Here is a 10,106-nt window from a genome sequence, read left to right on the forward strand (position 1 = left end):
AGAGGGATTTAAATCCTTTTCTGTGTGTGCCTTGTGCTGACCAGGCTGTGCCTGAGGAAGCAGCAGGAGAGGAGTTTCGACCTCCCAGCCCCCAGAATAAAGAAACTCCAGTATTTTCACCAAATCTACTGATGGAATTTTAACACTCATCCTTTGGAGCCTGGGTCCTGGTTCTGACCAGGACAGTGTTAGTTTTTGCAGTAGCTTGGAAGGGGCATGACCAGGACCTGAAGGTTGTTCTGTACCAGCTTCTTGTGGAATCGCTGGGATCAGGGAATGGGACTCTTTTGGGAGAAGGGGGAAAAGTATCCCTTTCAGTTGAGGAAGTGGTTTAATATTGTCTATTATTGGGTGATTTTTTTCTCCCAGTGTATAGTTTCTTACACCCTTTGTCTTTAGTATTGTTGCTGTTGCTGTTTATTTTCTCATCTCATGGCTGTTTCCAGTAAATTGTTCTTATTTCAACCCTCCATCTTTATCGTTTATGCCTCCAATTGTCTTCTTCAGCCACCCACAGGTGGAGGGTGAGAGGGAAGCAAGGGGCAGCATGGGAGCACTAAACTGGAGAATTCCATTCCTAAACAGCCTCCCATGCCAAAGGTCCTAAGGGAGCTCACACATTGCTGGTAATGGATCTTTGCAGATGAAAGGATCCTAGATTGTGGTCTTGGGTCCCACCTGAGATGTCAAACTGTTAAAAAGATTTCTTTGCCCTTGGCTCCCTGCATCACAGTCTCAGACATCCTATTCCAGAAAAAAGAAAAGAAAGAAAAGAAAAGAAAAGAAAAGAAAAGAAAAGAAAAGAAAAGAAAAGAAAAGAAAAGAAAAGAAAAGAAAAGAAAAGAAAAGAAAAGAAAAGAAAAGAAAAGAAAAGAAAAGAAAAGGAAAGGAAAGGAAAGGAAAGGAAAGAAAAGAAAAGAAAAGAAAAGAAAAGAAAAGAAAAGAAAAGAAAAGAAAAGAAAAGAAAAGAAAAGAAAAAAGAAAAACAAACATTTGAGTACTACAACAATGAGAGCAGCTTGAGCTGGGTATCTCTGCACAGGGACCCTGAAAAAAGAGATCCCTGGGCTTTTCTACCCTCACAGTTTGTGCACATGCTCTTCATGCCTCCAATGATAATTTTTGGTCTGGGGTCCTCTAACACCTTACTGGACTCTTGCTGTCTCCACACACAGGCCATTGACTTCTCTTATCTCGTGGAGTTGCAGCTTCCACTGGTGGCTGGAGCCTCCTTATCTCCTGCTCTGTGCTTCCTGAGACTCGCTGAGCCAGCAGAGATCGGGAGCCCAAACCCTTCCTGATTTAGGGAAAGCATTGCCCAGCAACAGCTCAAACAGCAGTGTGTTATCAGCATTATCCTCCTACTGCATTCAAGACACAGCTCTGTACCAGCTACAGGGAAAATTACTGAGAAAATGAACTCCATTCCACCCAAAAGCACATCTGGGTGAGAGTTCAGAGCTTGTGACTTGAGGCTTCTGCAAATCCAGCTACTCAGACCAAGAAAGGAAAGCTAAGCAAGCAGCTAAACCACACAATGTTTTAGCTCTAAGTGACCTATTCTGATTTAAAACTTACTTATTAAGCCAAACAACAGATATTTCTCAACCCATCCTTGGGGGACCTGAGAGTGGCCTCCACTAAATGGTTTTTCACTGGGTCCCAGCTTAGAGAAACCTCAGAAAGGGCATAAGAAGATGTTGTGGTTTCCAGGGCAGCCTCTCCCTCCTGCTCCCAGGGCATCCCTGTGACCCAGGGAGCCACAGCCAGAAGGGAACATCAGGCAGGCACTGCAGCCAAAGGATTTTGTGTTTCATAACACCAAAGGGCTGCAAAGGTCAATCTGTGGAACAGCTCTGAGCAGGAGTCAGTGGGATGGGGAATGACCAAAACAAACAGCTGGCTGGGGGCTGTTCATGCCTCTCCCCCCACTCAGCTGCAGATCAACACAAAGATCTGCCCAGTTCCTGAGCTGCCCGATCTGGCTAGATCTGTCTCCACTGGCAGCCAAGGAAAGCTGCATTCTCAGGTGTTTCACACAGCTTGTCCTGCAGCAGAGAGCCACAATGCCCATCAGGCTCCCTCCAGGTGAATTATTTTTCCATCCCTGCCCAGAAACAACCTTTGGCACTAAGGTGACTGATGCAGAGACTTTGGAAATCAGCAGTGTGAGAAATTCCCCCACACAGAGCCCCTTCCCTCCTGCAGCACCTGCTGGGCCCCCACAACTCTCCTGCTTCCAGAAACTCCTCCTTCTCCTTGAGCTCCTCTCCCATCCCATTTCCCTGGCCGAATTTGGGGGTGCAGCCATCCCACATAGGCTTTCACAGGAAGGATTTGGGGGGGTGAGGTGTGCAGTGGGGGGGTCCCAGCCAGCAGAGCCCCCTCAGGGGGCTGGTCCCAGTCAGCTCCGTGGCCAAGGCTGAGCCACTAGTGAAGCTGATGGTGCCTCTGTGGAAACATTTCAGAAAGGGGAGGAAATGCCAGATGGGAGGAAGGAAAGAGCACAGTGAGAAGTGGAAGAGGAGCAGCAAGGTGGAGCAGCAGGGGCTCCATGGGGCAGTAGATTGTCCCTGCAGCCCAAGGAGGACTCAGAGCAGGGCAGATGTTCCCTGCAGCTGTGGATGGGACCATGCCATGGCAGACATTCACACAGCATCCCATGGGGAACCACTCCAGGGAAAATGGATATTCCTGATGAAAGCACAGCCCACGAGGGACCACACTGCAGGAGGTTTTCCTGAAGGGCTGCAGCCTGTGGGTTCCTGTGCTGGAGCACAGGAAAGGTGAGGAGGAATGAGCTAGAGGAAGAAACCACTCTGTGCTGACCTTGACCTGCTGCCCTCAATGTCCCTTGCATGACTTTTTTTTGGAGGGGGCTGATTAGGGGAGTTTGGAGTAAAGAAGCAAAACTGAATCTGAGAAAGGACTGGGGAGTGAGGAGGAAACCTGCTGGTTTGATGTTTCCCACCACCCAAATTTAAGGGCAATAAATTAAATTACCTTTCCCCAAATTGTGTCTGTTTAAACCTGTGACAGTAATTGGTGAATTCCCCATCTTATCCCAACCTGTGAGTTTTCTTGCTCTTTTTTCCCCAATTTTTGGGGAAGTGAACAGCTGGGTGGAAGTTCTGCTCACCCAAGGTTGAGTGAGCACCCAACCATGGCAGGGGTTGAAATGAGATGATCTCTAAGGTCCTTTCTACCCCAACCTATCCTGGGATTCTATGATTCCATGATCACATAAGGAAAAGCTCTCCCTTTTGGCTTTCCCCCAGTCCTTTCTCCAATCTCTCTGCCAATCTCTTCTGGCCATTTTCTTGCCAGAAGAGGCACCTACAGCTCTTCAGGAAGGCCCCAGCTGCTGCCCAGCCCTGGCTCAGAGCATGTCCCCACACAGGGAACATGGCAAGGTCTGGTTTTGCTGGCTAGAGGGGACTGAGGGGGATATTTTGCGGTCAGAGTTTTTTATTTGCAGGAAGAAAAAGCACCTCAAATGAAACAGACTGGGCAGATGAATCAGGTCCAGGTGCTTCAGCAGTTAAAGTAGGAATTGGGCAATGAACAAGGGAGGCTCTCAGGGATGCAGGCACTGATGGATGCCAGGAGAGCAGTGACATGTCCCAGGGACAGGGCTGGCTGCACTGTCCCCTCCTCCCTGGGCTGTCAGTCTCTCTCAGTGACACGGGGGGGTGCTGGGGGAAGGCAATTGCCAGCTCTAATTGCCCTTCTCTCCTCGCTGCCCTTTGAACCAGGAGGGGTGTGAGGGGGGCTCTCCCCCTCCCACGGCCCCACATTGCAGAGCCCAGCCAGGACTTTGTTGTCCCACTGGGTGTCCTTTGTGTCCTAGCAGGCACCATTGTCAGCCTTTGTGTCCCGGTACCAGCTGGTTCATTTTATTGATGGTTTTGTGTAGTTGAAGTGAGCTTTCAAAGTCAAAAGATGGAGCTGAGCTGCAGAGGGGCTCCAGCTGCACGTTCCTGTGTCCAGGATTAGTGGCAGTGGGGTGGCTCAGATGGCAGTGGAGGGGTGGCCAGCAGTGCCATGTGCTGTCATTGCCCAGCTCAGAGAGTCAGGAAACAAGAGTCAGAAGCCTGAGAGGAAATATTCCATATTGGAGGCAGCCAGGACAAGTTTTCAAAGGTTTCTTCAAAGTAAGTAACACAGACACAATGGTTTTACTCTTTTTTTTTCACATGTCATGACCCCAAGACCTAAGGATTTGGGGTTTTTTTTGAAAACAGATTGGTGATAAAATCAAACTAAACAAGGAACACTGCTCCCTGCTAAGGATTGGATATGCCTCATTTCCAGGGGGATTTGCCAAGGCCCTGGGAGTACCAATGGACTCGGCCAGCCTCACCTGGATCCTCCCCCTTCCTTCGCTGCCTGTTGGCCCAAAGGGCAGAATTTAACCCCCAACCTGAGCCTTTGGTCCTCACCTGGGATTTGCTGTAACTCTGCTGGCCCCCAGTGCAGCGGTGCCCATCCCTTGGCTGTGGGTTCCACTGATGCTGACCCTGGTGTGTGAATTGATGCTGGATCTGCCTCACCATCCCCAGCCCCCCTGATGAAGGAGGCTCTGGATTTTTCCCTCCCCATGGGGCTGGGGCTGCTCTGCTCCCCCTGCTCACGTGCCATGGGGCTGGGGCAATCCCTGACTCTCTGGCCTCAGCATCATTGTGGTCCCTTATGAAGCATGGAGCTCTCTGGCTCCTTGACAAGAGTACATTTCATTATATACATTTCATTACATACATTTTCTTTCTATAAATTTCATTTATTTAATGCATTCACACAAAACACATATTTTTTATCTTTTTCAATTTGCCCACATGTTGAGACAAAAATTCTCCCTGCTCCTGGACCTGCACCCAGAGGGCAAACAGACCTGTCCTGGATGCCACAACCTCCCTAATTATCCACAGGTTGTTACACACAGGAGAAAGATTAGTCTTTGTGCCGCTGGAAAACTCCAGGCTGCCTCAGGGCACTGGGAGAGGACTGCTCTGAGGGCTGGGAGAGCTGTGGGGAGGTCACCTGGAGAGGATCCAGGGAGGCCTCAGAGCCCTTCCAGGGCCTAAAGCGTCTCCAAGAAGATGGAGAAGGATTTGGGACAAAGGCTGGAATGCCAGCACAAGGGGGGATAGGGGCAGGGACAGAGGGGGGTATTGGGAAGGAATTCCTGTCTGTGAGGCACTGAGGCCCTGGCACAGGGTGCCCAGAGCAGTTGTGGCTGCCAATGGATCCCTGGCAGTGCCCAAGGCCAGGCTGGATGGGCCTTGGAACAACCTGGGACAGTGGAAGGTGTCCCTGCGATGGCGGGGGGGGGGGCACTGAATGAGCTTTAAGGTCCCTTCCAACCCAAACCATTCTGGAATTCTGTGATTCTGTGATCAATCTCTGCAGAAAATCCCCTGTGCTGGCTCCAGTCCGTGCAGCAGCAGCGAGGCCTCCCCAGCCCAGAGCTGGGCCCAGCCTGGGCTCCCTCTCCTCTTTCATTGCTGCTCTGAAGCCTGCAGGGAGCTGGGTTTGCACTGAGCCATTTCAAAGCTCCCTCATTAACTGCTTGCCAGCAGCCAGCTCTCCGATAATGGGGATTGCCTCTGGAAATTGCAGCCCCATAGCAACAAGGAGTTTAATGGCTATTATTCCTAAACGAAGGACACAGGTCTGGTAATCCACCTTGTGCCTCCAGCAAAGGCCCTTGGAAATTATTATTTCTCATTGCAGGTAAGGCAGGAAAACACACACAATCACCAAAGTGTTAAAATGACATGGCCTGGCCCAGCAGAACAGTTTTTAACGTTTCAAAATACTGGAGTTTTAAAATATTTTAAAATATTTAAATATTTGATAATTTAAATATTAAATATATATTTATATATATAATATATTAAATGTGTGAATATTTAATATTTAAATATTTTTAAATTTTTTTTAAACAATTCTTTTTCACGGAGTCACCTGAAACCTTTACAAGAAATCTTTATGTGTTTTAAAAATTGAAAGTTATTAATCTTCCTCACAAGAAAAAAAAGGGAAACCTGTTTTCAAGGACAGGACTCACTTCACATGGTCTGCAGCAGAGATTTTTGGCACCCTGCGCTTGTGCTTGTCCATTTTCAAGAAGTTTTTCTATGTGTCCCATTGCACAGATATACAGAACCCCTAAATCCCAGACTGGTTTGGGCTGTAAGGTACTTTAAGTTCATTTTATCTTTCCCTGCTGTGAGCAAGGGCACTTTACACTGTCCTAGGTTGCTCCAAGCCCTGTCCAACCTGGCCTTGGGCATTGCCAGGGATCCAGGGGCAGCCACAGCTGCTCTGCGCAACCTTTTCCCATTGTCACTGTACCTTCTCTGCACACCCAAGTCTGGCCCCATCCTCTCTCCAGCCCTTCAGGCAGTGGGTGAAGGTGTGGTGGGTTCTTCCCTCATGGGTACAGTTCTCCAGCTCTGTCCATCCCAGTGATCTTCCTCTGGATCCATCAGGGAGCTCTGGTGCAGCTCCAGTCAGCCCTGTCCCCATGATCTTTGTGCCATTGGTTCTCACCACTTCCTTCTCCATCAGTTTAAGAAAATACACATCTTGCCACTACAAAGGCCCTTTTATGCATTAAGGGGGGAGGAGCCAGCAGGGGGTTGAGCTCTGCTCTCAGGTAACAAGTGACAGGAATAGAGGACACAGCCTCAAGTTGTGCCATGGGAGCTTTAGGTTGGATGGGAGATAAAATTCCTCATAGAAAGGGTGGTGAGGCTGTCCAGGGCAGTGGTGGAGTCACCATCCCTGCAAGGGTCCAAAACCTTGCCAATGTGGCATTTGGGGACGTGGTTTAGGAGCAGACCTGGCAGTACTGGTTGAGCATGGAGATCTTAGAGAGCTTTGCCAACCTTAATGATTGCAAGTATTAATTATTTAATTGATTGAGTCCATGATTTCTACCCATCCAGCAGCTCCATCACCCCTGTCACGGCCAGCAGTGGGTTTTTTGGAGCTTTGTACATGATCAGGCTGAGCTGGATAAGACCCTGACTGTCTCCAGCCAGGATGAGTTAACACTGGAAGTGGTCCCAAGTGTCCCTGTGACAGGTGGTGGCATCACCCTGCACGTGCCCAGTGTCACCCACCCCATTAGTCCTTTTTCCTGCCTCCCCTGTGCTGCCTCCTCCACCTGTCTCCAGTGACACCAGAAGAGTTTGGAGCCATGGAGTGGCCTGTGGAAAAGGGGAATATCAGTTTGCTTGGGTGGAGAGAAAATGGTGAGAGAGGCTCCAGGGTGGGAAGGAGATGGGAGCCTAAGGAAAGGTGTGCATGGGTAAGAGAAACCCTGGAGAGGGCTGAGGCAATCAGCAGAAAAGGTGCTGGTGGATTCATGCCTGCCCATGACTGGCTTAGGGCCATGAGGTTTTTAGCAGTGTTTCCCCCTGTAATTGCCATTTGGAGCCCTTGGGATCACATCCACTGCTTTTTTCTGTGCCAGTGGGGCTGCAAGAGCTTTCTGATTTTTTTCAATGAAAGCAGCACTTCTCCCATAGTCACCAAGGGACTCCAAGAGCTGAAAAAGACAGAATATTACAAGAGATATGATAACCTTATAATATCCTCTATAGGGTGGATGGGAGGCTTGTGCTCTGTGTTTCTCTGAAGTCACCCAGCCCAGCAGGCAATCCCTGCTGGTGACCCCAAGGAGGGGGCTCAGCACAGCTGTGCTTCTTCTCAGCAGTACTCTGTCCTCTGGCACATACAGGGTGCTGGAGCTGCTGTCTGGGGGCCTCCCAGCCTGACCTCCAAACCAGAGGGACACCAGCATGCAGGTCACTACTGCAAAGATTTTATTTGCACAACCAAGAAAGAAGAGTTAATTCAAGTCTTAAAAGCCCAGGTTGGAAAGCTGCAGCTCCAGTGGCAATGGTTACAGGGAAGGTTCCTCTCCCTCAGCCCCCAGGGGCTGGGGGGATTTGGGCAGTAGCAGAGGAGGGAGGCACAGGGAGCCCTGGGTGCACAGGATGCACCTGGGTGCACCCCTGGGCTGGGTTCAGCTGTGTTAGTGCAGCCCCTTCCCTGCCCAGGCACAGAGCCTGCCTGGGGCATGCCAGCAGCACCACCCTGCCCACACTGACAGGGTGCTGTGGGTGCCCTGTGCTCCACAGAGGTGGCCCCAGGACTTGTCATCAGCAGTGTCACCCGGCTGCCAAGGGCTGAGGCAGCAGCGACATGCTCTGCCCTGCTCCGGCTACTTTAAATAGGTCAGCAGCAGGTGACTGGATGAAATTACCCTTCATTTTATTGTGAGGGAGCTGCAGACGAGGCCCTTCCCGTGGCTAACAGCAGGGATTGCCAGTGACAATGTAATGATTTTAATCCAGCAGTTTTCATTAACTCCTCACGTGCTGTGGGCCTCGCCACGAGGCAGCACTGGCCGGGTTGGGAGGATGGTGCCACTGCTCTAAATGTGCACAGGGACATGTCCCAGACAGCACTGTGGGCCACAGGGGTGCAAACTCAGCTCTGGGGTTTGGTGCAAAGCCCAAAGCCTCTCCCTGTGCTCCCCTGGGTCAGTGAAGAGCCCAGCAGCTGTTGGGGGAGCTCTGTGACAGCAACGTGCCAGTTAAGCCCAGGGATCTAAATCTCTCAGTTTCTGGAGGTAAACACAGCTCTTCTTGTGTCACTGTGTGCAGTTAGACTTTTATTTGTCAGAGGGTAAAGACATGACTTGAGCATCAGGGTATGGACATGGGACACAACAGGGCAGAAGGGGAGGCAGGGGTGGGGATTGAGCGGTGGAGAAACCGATGGCAGGTCCTGGGTGAACATGAGGGCAGGGCTGTCCCACTGGGCAAGAAAGCAGGCTGAGGGCTCAGAACAGGCCCAGAGCTGGAGCTGGCTTGTGATGCCAGGTGCTCAGTGAGCTGCATGGGGCAGAAGGACAGTGAATCCTCTCAGAGTGACTGAAAGAGGCCAACTTGTCTTTATCCCCTGAGTTCTGATGTTCCATCCAGCTGCTCTTTCCCCCAGTCTCCAGCAGACCCTCTGGAGAAGCAGGGCTGGCACAGGCAGCTGCTTTTTCAAGTCTGCTGTTGAGAACAAACAAGGTCCCCAGTGACTGCAGGGACAGTGCAGGACAGCCCAGTTTGTACTGGAAGCAGGGCCAGAGGAGTGATGGTGTTTGGGGTGGTCCCAGGGCCAGAGGAGGGATGGTGTTTGGGGTGGTCCCAGGGCCAGAACAGACCAGCAGTGCAGCTGGGGGGATCCACTGTCTCTGGAACTGGCAAACTCCAGATCCCAATAGTTAACCCACAAAGCAGAGAGGAAGGAGGGTGAAACAAGGGCAGTTCGGCTCCTGTCACTGATAAGGGGAGGCATCCTCTCCTCTTGTTTGTCTTCCCACCTTTCCACTCCCAGTTCCCCCACTATGTCCTGTGCCTGTCCACCTTTCTGCAAGGGGTTTCAGCTCCCAGACCCACTCTAGGAAATCCCAGCACCTCTGAGGTGTGTGCTGAGCACCTCTGGAGCACTGGAAGGTAAGACAAGACCTCCCCCTTGTGCTGAGCTGTCACAGCAGATGTACAGCTACAGCTCTGGACAAATGCTGCAGATGTGAGATTAGTAAAGGAATGGTCTTTAAGTCCAGAGAAGAAAATTCCTTTTGCTTCAAAAGGTGGGATGAACTTACTCATATCCTGGAACAGCTTGGGGGAGACATTGCACCTCCATGAGCTGTGCCTGGGCTTTTTAATTTATTTTTTTTTCCCAGGATGGCCTTCAAAGTGGAATGTCCTGAGGTCAGGAAGTGATTTAGTCCAACCTACAACTCAGACAAGTATCAGCTCTGAGGTCACACCAGACAACCTGAGGCTCTTTGCTGTAAGGTCTTGGAAACCTACAAAATCTTCTGGTCTTCTGCCAGCATGGGGAGATTCCTGGGATTGTCCCCTAGGGCAGGAGTTGGACTCAATGATCCTTGTGGATCCCTTCCAACTCAGGGCAGTCTATACTCAATGAACTGGTGCTGTATCACTTTGGCTCTTTGGAAGGTTCCTTAAGGAAGATGAATTCCTGAATGAGAGAGCCAATGACCTCTGTGTCCCATTGGTCTGCCCTTC

Source organism: Zonotrichia albicollis, chromosome 25, assembly GCF_047830755.1.
Source record: "Zonotrichia albicollis isolate bZonAlb1 chromosome 25, bZonAlb1.hap1, whole genome shotgun sequence".
Taxonomy (NCBI): domain Eukaryota; kingdom Metazoa; phylum Chordata; class Aves; order Passeriformes; family Passerellidae; genus Zonotrichia; species Zonotrichia albicollis.